Genomic DNA, 20,658 nt, shown 5'->3' on the forward strand with positions numbered 1-20,658 from the left:
AGTTTGCAGCGAAGTAACGCTCGGTCAAAATATCGTTCAAGTAACCAATAAGAAATATTGCAAAATCACAATTCTTTATTTTCCAACAGAATGTTAGTGTGGTACCGAGAGATACGTCTTTGGTAATATTTATTCCATATTGTAATGCACGTAGTGTTAGCATCATTGGCCAAACCTACCAGCTACACAGTCGACTAACTCATAAAGCAACAGGACCACATTACCCCACAAAACTGCTCCAGACGTATGTGTGGCTGACCCTTCAACTCAAGCAGTAGCCCACAGGCCAGCGCAAGCTTTAGCGGCAGTGAACTGCAACAGTCATGCCATGAGTGTGTGTGTTGGAGGTAATGGCAGCCAAGGCTTCAAGTAACAGAGGTGGACTATTCCCCATCCTTAATGGACTCGTCTCGGGGCACCATGGCCCCGCCTCCCACTTCATGATTGTTAACCCCCAGGAGCAACAAATTCAGGCCCAAGCCTTCCTTCCTCCTGCATAGAAAATAGTAGATGAATGTGCAACCCATCGGGTGTCCATCTACCCGCCTTCCGCAAACACCTACATCCTGAGCATTTTGCATAATTGGACCCGGGGCAAAGTCCATTTCAAGAAAACATTGCGGAGTGTGATGAGCTCTCCTGGATTTCAAGTTGAGTGTAGGTATGTAGGTTAAACTCTCCCAAAAATGCATTAAAGTTAGTATGTTATTGACCGGCTATAACAACAAAGCCGGGAAGGTCTGACGTCACTATGCATGTTGATATATAGAATAAGTAACCTGAGAAGCAACATTACTGAGTCAGCCTGTAAACCCTGGTTAGACCTCCCACCTAGACTGTTTCAGTGGTTTTACCATAGAATACAGAAGCCACCATTTTAAGCACTGAGTAGTGGAACAAGGTTGCATTGATGAATTTGCGGTCCATGAATTCCAAGCCTGGCGTTACTTTGCATGGTTTGAAGATTCGTCTCAGTGCTCAATCTTTGTTTATTATAAGAGCATGCAGCATCTCAACGAGGCTAGAGAAACTGAGTGTGCGTGGCATTTCTAATGAGATGCCAGCTCACAGGTGCAGTGAAACAAAAGCTCGAATGTGCGATGAGGTTCAAACTCAGAGGTGTAATAGAATGCACAGGTAAATGTGCATTGACATGCACTCTCAGAAGAGTAATGAGATGTGTGCTCAAGTGTGTAATCAAATGCATGTTCAAAGGTGTGCTGAGAGGCACATTCAAAGGTCTCCCTTCGCTCGATTAGGAAAATCATGGGAGGGGGAGTTTTGTAAATCACTTGCAATAACCTGCATTCACAGATCGTCACACTTTTAAATGTGAAGAAAATGTAAGCATTCCCCTGCATGTGTTTGAGTAAGTGCAGGTAGATACACAATGATGGGAGAGTAATTTTTGAGCCATTCTTGCATTTTAACTGGGATAGCAGTGGTCTGAGCTGCTGCTGTCCCAATGTAATGCCTATTCTCAGATACGGTACAACTGTTTTCATTTCTTATTTTAATATTTAACAATGATAGGCTATTTAAAAGCTCACTGATGCAAAATGTGATCCAAACATCCACGTGATGTCTTGCACTCTATCATCCATTAATAGCCTGCATATGCTCAGGTCACCTTTGTACCTATCGACGTATGTAATCTCATAGGAGGAAAGAAATTGTGTTCTGAACCATTTAAAGAGTTGTGAGGTCCAATATGTATTGGGATGTCACATCAAAGACGAGTTGTTGTTATTATTATTATTATTATTATTATTATTATTATTATTATTATTATTATTATTATTATTGGTATTTACTCAGCCTGGACCAAGCTTCAGTAAACAAAAGAGCACATTACAATCATAGGGTGCAGAACACAGTGAGGGAAGCATAGAACAAGGGAGTGGGGAGCTAACGTGGAAGGGCGATAGTGGTGAATTGGCAGCAATGGATCTACAAGCAACAAGGGGGAGCAGATCACTGAGTCTCAGCTAGGGTGGTGTGTGCAGGGTGTGTGGACCTAGGTTTTAGAGGGGCGACATTCGCTAAAGAGGAAGGTCTTGAAAACTTTCCTGAACTTTCGAAGTGATGGAGTGGTTCTGATGTTGACGGGGAAGAGGTTCCAGAGTCTTGGAGTGTGGACAGAGAAGGTCTGTCTTCTGTCTTCTGGTTCTTTCCTTCCTGCACCATTGAAGTGCAAGTATACACATTTCCTTACTTCTGGTGGATCACAGGCATCCGAAGATGCTGAGTTTCTCAGTGAGTTAGGTTGGGGACTTTGTGGTGACAGCTTGTTGATGGTGCAATGGGTTTTGTAGATGAAACGAGCTTGCACCGGCAACATCACAGTTGGATGAGGGTTGGGACAATGTGGTCGAATTTGCAGAGTCCTTGTGCTGCAGCATGCAGGACACATTTTAGGAGTCTAAGGGTAGTCACCAGATGCCATCCAAAAGAGCATTGCCATCATCCTGGTGGGAGAAGACCAAGGCTTGGACAGCAGATATGAAGATGTTTTCTGGGATGAAGGGCTTGGTTTTACTTAGAGAAGCAAGCTCGGAAGTGTAATGTGATGTGAATTCAAAATCGAAAGCACGTGACAGTTTAAAGAAGTTAAAGGCTGTGACCCTCATTACGACCCAGGCGGAAGACCATGGTGCTAATAGCACCATGGTCCTTGCTGGAAATTTACCGACACCGCCATGGAGAAAGGGGGAATTACCACCCCATTACAAGGTTGGCGGGGCAGTAATTCCCCCTTCCTCCATGGCCCTTCAATTGCTACAAATTGCGGTACCGTACTTAGCACCAAGGTCCCTTTGCGGGTCCCTACTTTAACGGCTGGTGTAGACTACCTCCCCATATCGACATAGGTGTTTAGAGCATAATTCAGTATGCTGCGATATATATCGCATATATATATCGCACATCAGAAGCTGCTGCCGTTCCGACTTGCAGCCTATACATAAATATTTAGAAATGACTCTCACGTGCATTGCACATGAGGTTAAATAATAAGGGTATGGAGCCTCGTGTCATAATCCTCTAGCTGATACCACTATAATAGCAGGTGTTATTATTTCGAACAGGAGTCGAATAATCAGCCTCAGAACGATTCAAGGCTAAATTGGACATTTTATGGATTAAAACTCATGAAGGGCTCTCGTGTCGGAAACCAATGCTTTACTGGAGTAGTTATCCACCCCTGGTGCACACCTTCATACACCCTTTGTGAATCCACGTCTATTCTTCATGCAGCTGCACTGCATCAAAGCAGCAAAGTAAAGGCCACACCTTCCTTTTGTTCTTTTGACATATGTTGCACACGTGGCATTGCTGCACTTATAAGGACATGTAAGAGTCGGGGTAGCAAGATGTTTTCTGCCCAGCAACAATACTGAAGGATGCCATAACTAGGCATGGACTGGGCAGATTATGCAAAACTGGACCCTTAGAATTTCCACACGTTTTACCAGGTTGAAGTTTAAACGTTCTTTCAAGGTTCAATATCATAGTTTCAACTCTGTTAGAATGTATGTCTTAATAACGTCAGGAAAGAAGAAACTCAAAGCAATTAGTGGCTGGCATGTGAAGAGGAAGGAGCGGCTCTGGATTGTTAGGGAAGAAATGAGTCGCTAGGATATTGTAGATTAAAGTAGATGTTCATTGATAATAGGGTCTTAGAGTTACAGAAGTACGTTTGAAATGTCAGGGGATTGCGAGGACACATGTTTTGTGGATTGAAGTGCTGTAGACAAAGGAGTGAGTAAAGCAATGTTTGGTATACATTTGTTAATAGGTTTAGAAGAATCTTAAAGCAGGGAAACACAACTTGCATTTTGAAGGCAGAGAGGAATGTCAAAGTAGTTTTAGACAAAAGTGCATTTATAAGGCACCTGAGAAGGCCAAAGCACTTACAATCGTGTGATTTGTATTGCAAGGTGTTGGGAGGGATACATTAAAGTGAAAGTGAGGGTGGAGACCTTGGATCCGAATGGCAAATAAGGGAGTAAGTGAAATGTGTGTGTAAAGGTTGAAGTGCCCCAGAACCTCCTTTGTGTCTGTTTTAAGGCCTGCCAAGTGCACAGTACGAGTGATAAAATAAGATGTATATTAGGAGTATAATCAATTTGTTTTCTGACCTTCAACGTGAGAAGAAGATTATCCCTGCAGCACCCACGTGATGGAAGATGGATGGACTGGATTGGGACCAATAGACTGCCATCCCTTATGGATAACAGTGGTAATTGTATAGGGCCTCATAACGCGGTAGGCGGTAAGGGATTACCGGCACCATAAGGGCACCAGTGCCGGTAATCCCTTACCGCCCTACTACGAGGTCCCTTAGCGGGTCCCTTCCCTAATGCCTGGTTTTACCAGGCGTTAGGGAAGGGACCCGTTGAGGGACTTCAGAGCTAATAACGGGTCCGCTAATAGCGGGCCCGTTATTAGCTCCATCCCCATTCCCATTGAGCCCTATGGGGGCTGAAATGGGAATGGGGAATGGTTCCCGGAATGGGGATTTACCGGGTCCTCCAAGGTCGGAATGACCCAGTAAGTCCCTATTCTGGGAACATGGACCCGGAATGCGGTAATGAGGCGCATAGGGTCTATTCAACCAGCCACGCTGGGTTTTTACTGTATGTTGTTGTGTTATCATGATGCTGTGTACCTTTAAAAGTTTCTGCTTGTACCTCTTTTTGGTAGAACAATCTAAGGAACAGAGCTGTTGGTCTCATGTGCGCATGAGATTAAAGCGTGTTATCCTTACAAGATCGAATTGGGCCGTTCTTTCCTAACGTGTTGTATTCTCTCTGGTGTGAGCGTTTACGGGATGTGCCTTCAATTGATGACCCTGACATGAACCAGCGCCCACATACCTGCAGAGGCTTCCAGGTCCTTTGTCCAGGAGGAGCCGCACCCCCCCAACAGCAACTGGACCTGAAAAAACACTTTTCAAGTGTTTTAGCAGGAGCCATTTGAAGGAAAATCCTCTCTGCTCTTTGAAGCGGGGCGCTGCTCCGAGGAGCGTGCAGGCCAGTGTTGGAACCCCATGATGTAGGAGTGCAGGTGAGCACGCACATGTGGGGACATTCTTGTAAGAGATCACAAGTAGGGGACAGACGCATGGGGAAGTGTGAAAGGTGTGAGCATGTGGAGCGAAGGTCATCGATGTGACATGGATGAGGTCAGGGTTATTTGTTGTTAAAATTTGCACTATGAATGGAGTGTTTCAGTAAAGCATTATAAGGTAAGGCATTATAAGGTAAGGCAAAGGTAAGGCATGGACCTCTCCCACGGAAGGGGAGGGAAGGTGTTACCACAAGGCAGTATAGTATTTAAAGGAGGTATACAGAAATAAAAAGTAGTGGTCTTGTATAAGTAGTAGGCCTGGAACAAGTAGTGGTTGTTAGTTTAGAGTGTTATTTTAATCTATTGTTTGTGTTTTTTTGGGTGAAGAACACCCTAGAAGGAGAGGTAATTGTGTGCATTGCAGTGTGATGTTGGATGATTTTTTTGAGGGGTGAGTGTGCGCAAACAAGGGTGATAGAGAAGCGTGGGGGTTGAATTTCTTTGTTTTATGTTGTCACAAGCAAAAGGCAGCATGTGCAGTGCATTAGCAGGACTTTGTGGGGTAAGTAAGAGATAGACAACACTAGCATGGGGGTGGAACACCAATAAAACATATGCATAAGGCCCTGCCACTGTGTCTTGACAGGGTGGAAAAATAGCATAAGCAGTGGATTGCGGAGACAGGAGGAGGGGGAATGTCCTGGCCATGGCCAGGCAGGGCTCACACAACAAGAGCATTCTGGATCACATGTCCACATTATTAGTAGCAAAATATAAGGGGAAGCAAATACAGAAGAGAAAAGAAATTCTTGATCTTTGGTGTATGTTTGTAGATGCAGAAGATCAAGGGAATGGAGTGGAGGTGCAGAAACAGAAAGATGGTAAGTGCAGAAAGGGAGATGGAGGGAGAGTGCTGGGTCCCATTGGAGTGTGGGGATTATATCCCTTGTTAACATAACCCGTAGAAGGGTACACCAATCTAAGCTGTGTACCCGCTTTGTTAGGGACCCCTTCTGCTGCGATAGGGTCCCCAGCAGCACCAGTAACACCAAAGGCTACCACTTGCCGTCCTTAGTATACTCACACACCATCTGCGGGTTTCAGGTCAAGGGAGTTCAAGGATAGCTTAACAGGATTACTAAAAGAACTTAGACAGATACACACATTCCCAGGAACAGCAATGGATATATGGATATAGGGGCATGGAGAGAAAGATCAGGAGAATGGAAATCAGGGGAAGTGCTGCTCAGGGTGGATACTGAAGGAATAAGACGTGTAGGTGTTGAGAAAGAAAGAAGTCCGGGTGGGTGGATCATCCTGGGAGAGGAGAAAACAATGTTGGGAGAGAACTGCTCTCCTAAACATCCGTGACGATCTGCTCACCAACCTTGACTCTAACATTCCCTATGTCCTCATCCTCCTTGATCTCTCTTCTACCTTCGACACGGTCAACCATACCATCCTGCTCAACCGTCTCCGTGAAAACCTTGGTATCACTGATCACAATCTGGCCTGGCTGACCTCTTTCCTCACAGATCGACCCTCCCAGGTCCAACTTGGGTCCTTCCTTTCATCTATCTTCCTCTCTACCTGTGGTGTGCCCCAGGGGTCAAACCTCTCACCTTGGCTTTTCAACCAATACCTGGCAACTCTTGCCCACTGCATTGCCATTTTCTGCTCAAATTTCCAGTACTACGCTGACGACACTCAACTGATTTTCAGGCTGCCCTCTGCTACCTCCTCTCTCGCTCTCATCTCTGATTGCCTAACTGCCAATCAAGATTGGTGTGCCGCCAATGATCTTTGTCTGAATGCCAGCAAGACGGAGATCCTCCTCATCGGCACACCTTCACCATCCTTTCCCCTCCCTCTCTGGCCGGCCTCCCTTGGCCCTCCTCCTACCCCCACCTGCGAGGCTAAGAACCTCGGGGTCATCTTTGACTCCACTCTTTCCTCCTCTGCCCACATCTCTGAGGTCTCTAAAAAGTCAAATTTCCGACTGCACCTCCTCAGAGGTACTCTGCCTTTCCTCTCCTTCCCCCAGAAGCTCATGGTATCTCAAGCTCTGGTTCTCTCTAGCTTGGACTATTGTAACAGCCTCTTTCTAAATCTACCTGCCTCTACTCTCCGCCCTCTGCAACTAATCCAGAATAGGACTGCGAGACTTGTCCTTGGCCTCAAGCCCTGGGATAGTATCTCTCCAGCTCTGAAATCTCTCCACTGGCTCCCAGTGGATGCAAGGATTAAATTCAAAACCCTCTGCATTGTCCACAAGGCTTTCTGGGGTGTGGGTCCAAAATACCTTCAGCTATCCTTCCGCAAATACCTCCCCTCTCGAGCTCTTCGCTCCTCTACCTCCAACTCACTCAGGGTCAGTTGTTTTTCTAAGAAACGAGCTGGGGGTAGATCTGTGTCTTCGGCTGGGTCCTCCCTCTGGAACAGCGTCCCTGCCACTCTAAAACTTGAGGAGAACCATGTCCGGTTCCGGAAGCATATCAAGACCTTCCTCTTTCCTTCTGCCTTCGCTCCCCCTCTCCCCTGCTGATCTGTTCTATCGGCACCATGCACCTGGCCACCCTCTGTCTTTTGGGCCCAGGTACCTGCTCATCCTACCACCCTCCCGCACTGCCTCCGGGCCACCCCTTGCACTGGGGTCTGTATCTGTCCCCATACAGCCCCCCTTTTTCTTCCTGCACTTATCAGACCTACCCTGTCTGCTGCCTTAAACCTAGCACTGGCTGCATTACCACTGTTTGTTGCCTTTATTATTTATTTATTGTGTTTTATCTGTTTCTCCTCTGCTTCGCACTTTCCACCTCTCCCCCCTTCCATGCACTTTTCCCCTCCCCCTCTCCCATGCACTTGCGCATTCTCAATGTCACTGGGCCTAGTAAGATCGCTGTTTTGTTCCCCTCCATTGCCTTGTCACGCTCTGAAACACTTGTGTACGAGCGCGATAGAAATAAAATATCGATCAATCAAGAGGATGCTGATATGTTTACTGAGGATCAGAGTGACGGAGAATAGAGGGGTGATGAGGCAGCTGAGAATACACCCAAGTAGAAGGTCTATTGAGTTGAGGAACAGGGCCGGTGAGATGTCATTGGTAAAGTGAAGAGGAGTTATGAATAAGTGGGTGGAAAGTAGCGCAAATATGCAGATGCCCCTCATACATAAGGGGGCTGGTAGGACAAAGTATGTGCCCTCACCCCAATGGTTAAGAATAATTTAATTAAGGCACTCATGCAGCTCACAGCAGAGGTGAGCAAGTGGATGTACGAATATAAAAAGCAAACAGCAAGGGTTCCCCTGGCAATAGGGGATCTTAAGAACCTACTGGTTGCCAAAATTGGGGACCAGGCTGGGGATGTGTGGGTTAAGGCCGGATACCCGGGAGTAACCCAGCGGGATGGTGTCATGATGGAGCACCATTTAATGGAGTTAGTACAATGATACGGGATGCACTACAAAGGGCCTTCCCAGATACCCCTGATTTACATTGTTTGATGCAGTTTACTATGGGTGAAGATGATGACCCAGCTAGATTTATTCTGAAAAATGCAATTAAACTGGAGAGCCGAGACGAGAGGGCGGTGGGATCAGTCAATACCATTTTCTATTTTTTGTGAAGAGCGGTTTGCCGAAGGAAGTGCAGAAGGCGTTGCATAAGATTGTGGGTATTGAGGCGAAGGGGTGGACGGAAATACAGAGTATAATTGTGCATCATTGTAAAATAACTGAGGAGCAGGAGAGGGAAACAGTCCAAAGGCGTCACGGGCCTGGTAGCACAAAGTATGTGTCCTGCCAAATGGATAAGAATAATTTAATCAAGGCACTCCCGCAGCTCACAGCAGTGGCAAGCAAGTGGATATACACATTTGAAAAGGAAACAGCAATGTTGCCCCTGATGATGGGGGATCTTCAGAGCCTGCTGGTTGCTGTAATCGGGGTCCAGGCTGGGGATGTCTGGGTTAAGGCTGGATACCCGGGAGTAACCCTGGGGGACAATGCAGTTGACGCCATTGCGCCACTGACCCTCAAAAAAGCCAAAAAAGCCAAACATTCCAATGCTTGGTTCTCCAAAGAACTCCTTGACCAACGCACCCAGAAGAGAATTGCCCTCTCCACATGGAAAGCCAACCCATCTGAAGTCACCAAAAATGCGTTCAAAGCCATCTCAAAATCCTACAAAACCAACATCACCCTAGCCAAAGCTGCCTCCTTCAACGCCAGGATTCATGACGCCAAATCTGGATCTAAGGACATTTTCACCATCTTTAGGGAACTGGAAAAACCATCCTCTCCCCCGCCCTCTTTCATCAAAGATGATAATTGGTGCAATAATATTCAATCCGCCATGCTAGACAAGCTAAACTCTCTTCAAACTAAAATTTGTGGCCATCAAAAAGCCCTATCCCGCCTCATAGCCAACTTGCACAGTAAACCCACTACGCCCACCTTGACTAACTCCACTCCCCCATTTGACTTTAAAGACATTACTGAACTGGAGGTTATTGCACTGCTCAAGTCAATCAAACCTTCCAACTGCAAGGGAGATGCCTGTCCAGCCAGTCTCATTAAAGACTCCGCATAGATCCTAGCCCCATTCCTAACTGCTTTTATTAACTCCTCCCTTCAGTCGGGCCATGTTCCAACTGGACCTAAGGAGGCTTGGGTATGCTCACTCCTCAAAAAACCCTCGCTGGACCCAACGGTCTCGGGGAACTACAGGCCCATCACCACTGTACCTTTCCTGCTCAAACTTTTGGACAAAGCAGCCTACCTGCAAGTCCAAAAGTTCCTTTAAGAAAACCGTCTCCTCGGCCTGCGGCAATCTGGCTTCCGCCCACGACACGGCACCGAAACGGCTCTTCTGGACTTAAAGAACCAAATGGACGACCTACGAGACGCAGGGAAACCTGCCCTCCTACTGCTCCTGGATCTATCTGCTGCTTTTGACCCGGTGGACCACAACACCCTGTGCCACCACCTAGCCACCCAAGCCAACTTCTCCCCCAAAGCCTGTGACTGGATTACCTCCTTTCTCCAAGAAAGGGCTATGAAAGTCTTTTCTGACTCAGCCTGTGCCACCCCGATGCAATGTTCCACAGGGCTCGTGTATCGCGCCCACGCTATACAACCTCTTCACGAGACCCCTGTTTAGCATCCTTGACTCCCTGGGCATCTCGTATACTAACTACGTGGATGACACACAGGTACTCATCACACTCACGGGTGACTACCTAGCGGACACCAAAACACTCACCACCATCTACTCCACTATCCAATCATTGATGGCAGACAATTGGCTCTGCCTCAACAGTGAAAAAACTGAACTCCTCCTCATAGGGGCACCCTCCACCCTAGGGAACCTCGGGAACAATACGCTTCTTTCACTATTGACAATATTCCCATAAAGGTCTCCAACCACGTGAATACACTCGGATTCTACCTAGACTCCGATCTGTCCATGGATAGACAGGTCAATGCCATCGCCTCCTCCTCAGCCTACTACTCTAAAGTCCTCAACGCTGCCAGACCCTTCCTGTCACACCAGAATTGCCTCACCATTGCCAGGGCAATAATTGGATCAAGGTTAGACTACTGCAATGCCCTGCTCGTTGGGACCTCCAATAAAAACCTGGCCAAACTTCAGCTAGTCCAAAATAACGCATTGAGGGCGGCCACAGGTACGTACCGCCAGAAAAGACCACATCTCTGAAGTCAGGAGGCAGGCCCACTGGCTCCTGGTCAGAGAGGATTGTCTTCAAGACACTCGCCCTCACCCACAAATGTCTTCATGAACTTGCTCCACCCTAGTTGACGCAAAGAATCACCAAGCATACTGCCACTAGACCATTAAGAAGGCTTTACTCCAACACGATTGTCACGCCCAAAACGCGTAAGGTGCGCGCCGGTGGGTTCAGTTTTCCCACCCGGGCTGCCATTCACTGGAATGCACTGCCACCTCACGTAAGAATGATTGAGTCCCACCAAGCCTTCCACAAAGCCATTAAAGCCAAGCTCTTTGTATGAAATGTACCTGACTTGTAAACTGTATAATGCATATCATGCATCACATGTATTTATGTTTGTATCTGTGTAACCAAGAGACCTCTGGTCACCTGTTTAATATTCGAATCAACAGTTCTACAACTACTTGTAACAGCGCCTCAATGCCCCTGGGCTGCAAGTGCACTATACAAATGCAAATAAATAAAATAAATAATGCTCCTGATGGAGCACCATTTAATGGAGTTTGGGCAATGGTATGGGACGCACTACGAAGGGCCTTCCCAGATACCCCTGATTTACAGTCCTTGATGCAGTCATCAGGCTGATGATGAGGACCCAGCTAGTCCTTACAACTAGCTGGGTCTTACAATGCAAGAGAAGTGGAGAGCCGAGACAAGAGGGCGGTGGGATCAGTCAATACCATTTTTCAACTTTTCTGTGAAAAGTGGTTTGCCAAAGGAAGTGCAGAAGGCGTTGGATAAGATTGTGGGTATTGAGGGGAAGGGGTGGCCAGAAATTCATACTATACTACTAGTGCATCATTGCAAAAGTATTAAGGAGCAGGAGAGGGAAACAGTCCAAAGGCGTCAGGGGGATGAAGCAAAATTGGTGGAGAAAAAACTGGCAAAGGTAACAGTCCAGGTGCCTGTATCAACGCCAGTACAGGTCGAAAGAACAGACAGTACCCAGCACTCTGGGCTGAAGGAGAACAAGGACAGTGGGGTAAGGGGAAACATAAGCTGGCCCACAGTGGCAGCAAGGAAGGCCACAGCGATGAAGTGGGGGATTTCGAGGAGCAAGAGGAGGAGGGTTTAGACCCAGGGGAGGTGCGTTCGGACAGTCTCAATGTTATGATATGATATGATAGGTTATTTATAAAACACTGAATACCCAGAGGTTTCTAAGCGTGGACCCGGGGATCGAACCTGTGTTGCTCTGCGTCGTCTTGCTTCCAAGGCAAGCACGTTGCCCCTGAGCTACAGCCCCCGAAATGTTGGAATTGTTTAATGTGGGGGCATTTTGCAAGGGAATGCAGAAGCAGTTCTGCAGTGGGGTATAATTATGGGCCGCAGCAACAGGGCCAACGGCCCCAAGGGCTAGGGTATCCGCAACAGGGTCAAGGGTAGCAGAATCAAGAGTATCCACTAGGCAATACCAAATCTATAATCAGCAGCCACAAGCACCAGACTAACAAGCGCAGCACCTGCCACAACAACATCATGGCAGTGCTGTCCCGGTGAGCAGGGTACCAGGTGGGGCTGCTGCTCCATTTTGGGGAGCAGCAGTGGTAGGATGTAGCCCCATCTTGTTCCCTGGAACGAACATATACCCTGACTAGTACAGCCCATAGAGAGCCCTTGTGTGTCCGGTCTTGTCGATGACACTCCACCCTGAAGAGGAACCTATGGTGGGGGCAGAGATAGGAAACAAGCAGTTCATATTCACGGTGGACTCTTTTGCAAATAAATCATGTATCATGGAGGGAAATGTTCCTCTATCAGAAAAATATCTTGATGCACATAGATTCTCTGGTGCTACTTCCAACTTTCAAGGATCCATACACTAAGGAGTTAAACTTAAAGGTGGGGGGGAGGTAGTACGGGCACCCTTACTATATTCCAAGAGTTCCCCAGTCAATTTACAGGGAAGGGACGTGCTCAGCAAGTTGAACATGAATATATCCTTTACAGATCATGGGGTAGTCTGCTCCATGCCTGGGATGTGTGCTGTAAGGGCAATGCTGATTATACACACAATGAAAAGGGAGGTGGTAGTCTGTGGGATTCCCGTAGAGCCGGACATGTTCATTTATGGTACTACAGTGCTTGTGGAGGCGGTGCCCCAGATTTCCAAAGAGTGTTGGCGAGTGCCCACTGATTTCATCTTTCATCCAGCGTTATCATCTGAGGGGGTGGCCGGGACAATATCGCTGGATTTACAGGGTTATTGGTGTCAGACAAGATGGTTGTCCTATTGGGAATGGACATGGATTGGTGTGAGTGATACGCAGTGCTCTGTGTAGATCCAATAGCTCAGTGAAGATGACAGATGACAAAGTGTTTGAAAATAATGACAAAGAGGGGGAAATAATGTTTCAGATCTGCATCCCATATGACATAATGTTACAGAACCGAAGAGTGCAGTGTCCCTTAAAGGCAGTATTAACTCCATTTCTATTTTTCGATGAAGATTTACAGCACATGCCTTAGCACTTGTGGACAACAAATCCACATGATGGATCATTATTGAAAGATGTAACACCTGTGCATATAACACTGAAGTCAGGTGCAGTGCTGCCAGAGAAAGACAATATCCACTATCGAGAGAGGAGGAGGAGGGTATTCGAGAAACAATACAGGCCCTACTGGACATGGGGATTATTGTGCCATCTACATTGTAATATGGCAATATACCCTGTTAACAAATAAACGGGGCAATTGGAGAATGATTCAGGACTTGCACCACTAAATGATGTGGTGCAGATAGAATTTGCAGTTGTTCCGAATCCTGCAATCATTTTATGCAGCATCCCCACAGAAGCCAAATATTTTACTGTAGTGGATTTGAAAAATGCATTCTTCTCGATTCCACTGCATCCGGAGTTGAGGTACCTCACAACATTTACACAGGGACAGATGCGGTTCGAACAAACTAGAGTACCTCGGGGATACTGTGAGAGCCCAGCATATTTAACAGAATACTGCATGCCAATCTTGGGAATATTCAGGTGCCTAGCATGATTATCCAGTATGTGGACGATCTGCTAGTGTGCAGTGACAGTGAACAGCACTGTCAAGAACCTCCATTGCACTCCTACAATTGCTGGCCTATAAGGGTTACAAGGTGGACAAGGCAAAATTGCAATAGTGTCAAAAGCAATTAATCTATTTGGGGCAGTTCATATCAGAGAATGGTAAGAGAATAATACCCGACAGGCTAGCGTCCATACGTGCCTCTCCAAGACCCGCCTCCGTTAAAGAGATGCAGAAGTTTCTGGGCCTGTGTAATTACTGCAGGGCCTGGATTTTAGATTACACAGCGTACATGAGACCACTTCTATAGTCCGTTAGGGAAGCGCAAAAGACAAAGGACCATAAATTACAGTGGAAGGCTGAAATTATCAGACAGTTTGACGACTCTAAAGAAGTGATTAGTTCAGCATTCGTACTGAGCACCCTGCCTAGGGACTCCATTTATGTCGACAATTTTTTACATAGATAGAAAACCCTTGGTTCCAAGGGCCTTACGAGGTGGCGTTTCGTACCCACCTTGTAGTGAACGTGAATACCCCGACTATCTCACCGGCTTGTCCAGGGTCTGGTGGCACAATCAAGTGACAGGCCAAAGCTCATCTGCAAGCTCCCTATTTTTCTTTGTTCTGGGAGCACTTTAGGTCTTTCTCTCACTCTCTCTCTCTCCATCTCTCATTCTCTCTCTTTTCTCTTTTTTCTTTCTCTTTCTCTTTCTCTCTCTATCTCTATTTTCTCTTTCCTTTTCTCTCACTCGGTTCTTCTTCTTTTTTGTACAAAGTATGTATTATACAATTCTCCCTTTTTGTTGTCTAGTGTGTCTGTGCTTCTATTTCAGGAAAGAAGAAGATGGACGCAGCTAATGTAAATAATTTGTTAAGTAGGGACACAAGGCGTAGACACATGAACGAGAGAATGTGGACCGTTATCTATTACTGTGGGTCAGTTATTGCTGGAGGACTTTGTGTGAAACTGCTAGTACTACTGGAAGTGTATTGGGGAGGGTATTATAAGGGGAGGGCCTATAAAAGGGCAAAGGGGAAATAGAATTGTACATTAATTACATTGGACGAGACATATAAATGTTAATACCATGAGTGGATTTTAATCTATTAGAACTAATGTGAATACGAATGATAATAATGGAACTTCATTTACTGACTTTAATAAGCTCAATGCATCAGTGGGGAGACAGTAACTAGATTGTCTTCAGAAAGTAGGGGTTTGTCTACCACTGTGAAATGATATAATGGTATTCCCGATAGCACTATTAAAACGCCCCCCCCCCTGAGAACATGCATAGAAGAATGAAGAGAGAAGTACGAAAAAAGTATGACAAGTATCACGGGCTGGGTTTGAGGATATTCATCACTACGAGTTCACTAATTCATGATACTGTGATATAAGTGGTGTAGGGAGAAACACTGTGAATGTGAGATGTTATGTGTGTTCACTCATTACACACACGTCAGGTTCTCCCAAGGTGTTAGTGCCGCAAGCAGTCACAATTATAGAGATAGGATGTCTAGTGCATCTTTGGCTATGCAGAATAAAAGGAACATTCCAGGCACATGTTGAACAACTGCCAATGATGGGCCCAGATTTTGTAAAATGCAATCAAGACCCAAACAACATCAAGTGTGTGGAACTACCCTATCTGGCGGTGAAAGGGCAGAACATGTCAATAACAACTGGCAGGACATCACATTACCTTGCATGGCAGAGGCACTGGTAACATATAGCATGGAAAGGATAGCATGAGTGGTCACTTTATTTGTGTAAATCTGGACAGAGCATATCACAAAGCTGACGTGGATTGAAACAATGGAAGAGCGAGTGCATAAGGAAGAACAGTATAGACTTTGTTTCCACAGCAAAGGTACAGTCTTTGTTGTCACAAATGAACACACTGCATTAGAACTCTCTTGATCACAGACATCAGAAAGGAACACAGGCACTGACGGATTACTACTGTGTCTGTGGCCGACAAGCTTATTTGCACCTCCCACCATCATGGAAGAGCTGGTGTTTGCTGGCCACATTGCACTCAGCGCTATTAGTAATCCCAGAAGAAGACCTGAAGAGGGGAGTACTGCCTGCAAAAGGGCTAACACGTTTTATTACAGTCAAAAATTAAGATAGGAGCGTGGTACCCACACAAGAGCCCAACATCAGCCAAGGAAAACGACAGTTCCAACAACCACAGAGTGTGAAAAGATCAAATTACATATCCAAAGACTCTTCAACCTTGCTTGCTGAACTACCAGAGAATAGAAGATTTTCTGCTCAGCAGAATCCTTTTTCACATCTTTACGCTTGCTGGGAGTGCAGGTGGCAGCCAATGCTAAACGGTTGCTAATAGTGAGGTGGGATTTGGTCCAGCTTGCGAATGATACAGAGAATGGATTTGATGTAATCAATACTAATCTGCGGGCATTGAGACTTATGACAATGCAAAATCGTTGCATGCTGGACATGTTAACAGCGATGGAAGGTGGGGTTTGCAAAACATTTGGTTATTCCTGCTGTATATTCCTGCCTCCAAGGGATGTAGAGAATTCATCATTAGTTCACATCATTGCAGCTGTCCATGACCTGGGCGTTGGCATGAAGGAGAAGGGAGGAATACAGGACAGTGATTGGCTGACTCTGGCATTTAACTGGGCCCCATCGTGCCTAAGAGCGATCGTGAAGATGTTAATGCTCATAATTTTGTTCATCCTGGTCATTTTCTGCACGTGTCAGTTGGACCTCCGATGCTGTGCCACTATGGCACCTGATAGCACAAGACTTATGGTATCAATTGGGGTTCCAAAAGCACCTTACAAAACATATAATATTAAGTGCAAACTGATGTCCCACAGGGTGGCCCAAAGTATGAAATGTTCCCTATCCTGTATGGAGGTAAAGTTGATCCTCTGTACCACACTATCATTTCCCCACCCCCTGATCCAGAAGATTACACAGAGGTTTGGGTGGACCTGACGGGGGAGGAGGGATGCATTTACATGACTTGTTCACCAGAAGAGTACGCATGTGGGGGGAGAGTTTGCAATCATTGTGTAAGGATTGGGTGCCAATAATGGGAATCAGCCATGTATGCATGCAGAAACGAGGGAGCGGGAGCACAGAAGCATTCCAGAATGATTTACTGTAGAAGAAATGCAAGTGGTGAATATTGGGAAGGGGACAACACCGCCCCCCTAGGCACTTTAAAGTGAAGCGAGATGCATTTGAGGCACTGTGATGGGCCAGGAGGGAGGGGGAACAGTGAGACGGAGGCCTTCCCGTTTAACAGGACTCCATTTTAATGTAACCAAATATAGACTAACTACATGGTGTGGTCTAAGGTGGCTATTTTCCGCAGATATTAGTAATCATAGGTAGAAGGGAAGGCCTGTGTGGTAAATTTGGCATTGCATGCACTATGCCCAAATTCACGAGACCACAGAAATCCCCAGTCATTCCGGAACTCCCATGAGGACAGCTCACACCGCCAACCGCCACCACGTCTATTCATTGTTCCAAAGTGTTGCAAAGGTGTGTTTTTTCCCGAAACGGAATGTACCTTATAGGGCTGTAATCAGAGACTGCCACCGGGTGTGCATGTTATCTCACACTAACCAAAGCATGGCCCGGCCCATTCCCAGGTGACCAGCAATTATAGCCCATATAACTGACTAAACCCTAAGATTCTCGAATTCCATGGCGCCAGGTGCCCTTTGCTTCTAAACTTGGTATGGCATTTTACTTATATAAAAAAGCACTAATGATAGCTCTTTATTTGTGTTGTCTCCTCTAGATTGTGGGAAGAGTGCCTGCAATATCATTTTTAAATATTTGTGAAGAATACATTGCGTACATCTTTACTCATATGTTGGGTTCCCCTGAAGAAGTTCTCACAGTGTTCATGTTAACGATTAGAGAACGAAACATGTTGGTTTAAATAACGCTGGACTGCTAAACAGCATTTGTGAACAAGAAATTAATTTTGTTAGAACCTTTTTCTGAATATGTGAACGATTCGACCACGTATTGACGTAAAAGAACAAAGAGAACAATTGTCAACATTAGGAGTTCTCAGATTAGTGTCCGACATAGTCTGACAGTTTCGCACTTTATCTGACCTTTTCGAGTCTGTGATTATAAAGAAAGAATGTTTTAATCTCTATGTAGCTTTGCACTATGGGATTTGCACTTGCTTTTGTCACTTTATTCTAATTGTGTGTAAAGGTTTATTAGATTTTATGTAGTTTTATGATACTGAGTATGTTTATGAATACAATAATTATATTCTAAATTTGTAGTTGTGAATTACACAGTCCTGTATCAGTTGTGTGACTGTGTATCCTTGATGTTCTTGATAATAATCAGAAGAGATAACACAAAGGCAGTCGGGTTCTTAAGTTTAGAAGAATGTACGCTAACTTGTTCTGGGAATGAATCCCTTTGCCACAAAGCCTCCCCTTGTCTCTAATGTGTTTTTTTGGTTACCAGGTGCCCTTTGACTATCAACCCCAAAGTAACAAGTCCTGAAATGTTCAAACAGATGGACAGGGCATATCAGCGAAGCAACAATCGTGTGATTTGTCTTGCAGGGTGTTGAGAGGGATAAATTAAAGTTCAAAATGAGGGTGGAGATCTTGGAGCCCGATGACACAGAAGGGAGTGAGTGAAATGTGCGTGTGTGAAGGTTACAGTGCCCCAAATCCTCCATTGTGTCCATTTTAAGGCCTGCCAAGTCCACAGCATGAGTGATAAAACAAGCTATATAGTCGGAGTATAATACATTTGTTTTCTGACCTTTGATGTGTGAAGAAGACAAGCCCCGCAGCACCCACATGATGGAAGACAGATGGATGGACGGACTTTGCTCGGACCAATAGACTGCCATCCCTTATGGATCAAGGTGGTACATGTATAAGGTCCATTCAATCAGCCGTGTCATTTTTTACTGTATGTTATCACATCATCATGATGATGTGTACCTTCAAATGTGTCTGCTTGTACCTATTTTTGGTAGAACACTCTTAGCAGCAGAGCTCTTTGCTGTTGCGCTCATCTGTGTGTGAGATTAAAACTTGTTATCCTTACAAGATCGCCTTGGGAATGTCTTTCCTAGTGGGTTGTATTCCATCTGGTGTGGGCGTTTAGGGGCGTGCCTTCATCCTTCTGACGAACAAGTGCTTCTATGTTTCTGCCTATTTCAGGCCTCCTCATGCCTAAATTCTGAGACCAGGCACAGCATTCTTGTAGTTGTTGGCTGCCTACATTACATATCTGTTCTCAAGATTAACATTGCTGTGTTCCGACAGACTATCATGGGGACAGTGAATTAGCTGAGCCTTTCCTGCATTCTCTTGATACACCCAGTTTTCCATGTCTCCCTTTCTGGACCCTCTTATCTAGTAACCGACAGGAGGGTAGGGTGGTGCTGAAGCATATGATTCTCCTTTGCATCCTCCACTATCTCATGATCCAGCTAATGATAGATAACCAGTAATACAGGAAGTACATGCCTGCATGCAAAACACTCTGGGCCTCATTACGACCCTGGCGGTAAGGGGTTAACGCCAGCGTTAGCTGCGCCGACCCCTTACCGCCAATTACGAGTTCCCCTAGCGCCATGGAGGTTTTAACACCCGATTTTAGCGGGTGTTAAAATCCATGGCGCTAAGGGACCATGGAGTTAATTACGCCACCGTAATTTACGGTGGCGTAATTAACGCCTTCCCCACTCCCATTATGCCCTATGGGGCAAAAATGGGAATGGGTAAGGGTAAATGGGGATTGGGGACTTACCGCCCCGCCAAGGTCGGAATGGGGCGGTAAGTCCGCCAACCACCATGGCGTAAACGTAGTTTACGCCATGGTGGTAAAGTCACGGCCCAGGCGGTAACTTACCGCCTGGGTCGTAATGAGGCCCTCTGTCTCCTCAGCTCAAATGGTGCCTGGAGATATGGTAGTGAAGTGGCACAGCTACTCAATGTTGGCTGTGTGTTAGGCAAAGTGGGCCAGTCACAGTGGCGGGGAAGAAATTTGGGCTGGCCCACAGTAAGGTGGGATGAGAGTCACTTGCTATAGTGGAAAGTGACAACTGGTGTATTATCCGATACTCGTTTGCTGCCGATGAGATCACTGGTAAAGGGTGCTCAGTAGCAAGATCTGTGCCATGTGGTGTGTGCTCCCTGTACACATCGTTGTGCACAGCTCACAATGTTGGCGCATCAATGAGGTATCCAAAGGAACTGTGGGTTACCCAACTTAACTCACTTTTGGCAGAGGTTGCATATACTATATGTTCCTCCATCCCAAAAGTCTTAAACTCTGGCTGTCTTAAATAGTCCTATGCCATGACCATATTTGCAGTGATGTCATGAGTGTGGATGAATTCTGAATTACCTCCAACTTTGCAAGGAATGCCTATCATTTCCCCTCTTCATAGAGAGGAAAATGGTGCCGTGGCTCCTGAATCCACCCTATGAGCCATCTGCTTGGGGGGGTCCACCTGTTTCTTCTCTGCCTGATGATATTCGGTCTCCTGCAGGACCACCCCTTCATGCTCTCCCTTCTGTGACTTGGCACCCTACACCTCTGTGGCACCCTGTAGCTTTTACAGCTGGGTTACCTCCTTCTTCATACCAATGTCAAGGTGAATACATTTGCCCACATTCTGCAGGAACTCCTGTATTGACTTTGTAGCCACCACAATCTCCTTCTGAATGGTAGCCAGAACCTCCACCTGCATCTCACAATTTCTTCCAACCACCAAGTCTGGCCCAAAGTCTCCCTGCCCTGCATGCATGACCCCCTCCAAAGGACC

This window comes from Ambystoma mexicanum, chromosome 2p (genome assembly GCF_040938575.1).
Source record: "Ambystoma mexicanum isolate Mex_15411 chromosome 2p, UKY_AmexF1_1, whole genome shotgun sequence".
NCBI classification, from domain to species: domain Eukaryota; kingdom Metazoa; phylum Chordata; class Amphibia; order Caudata; family Ambystomatidae; genus Ambystoma; species Ambystoma mexicanum.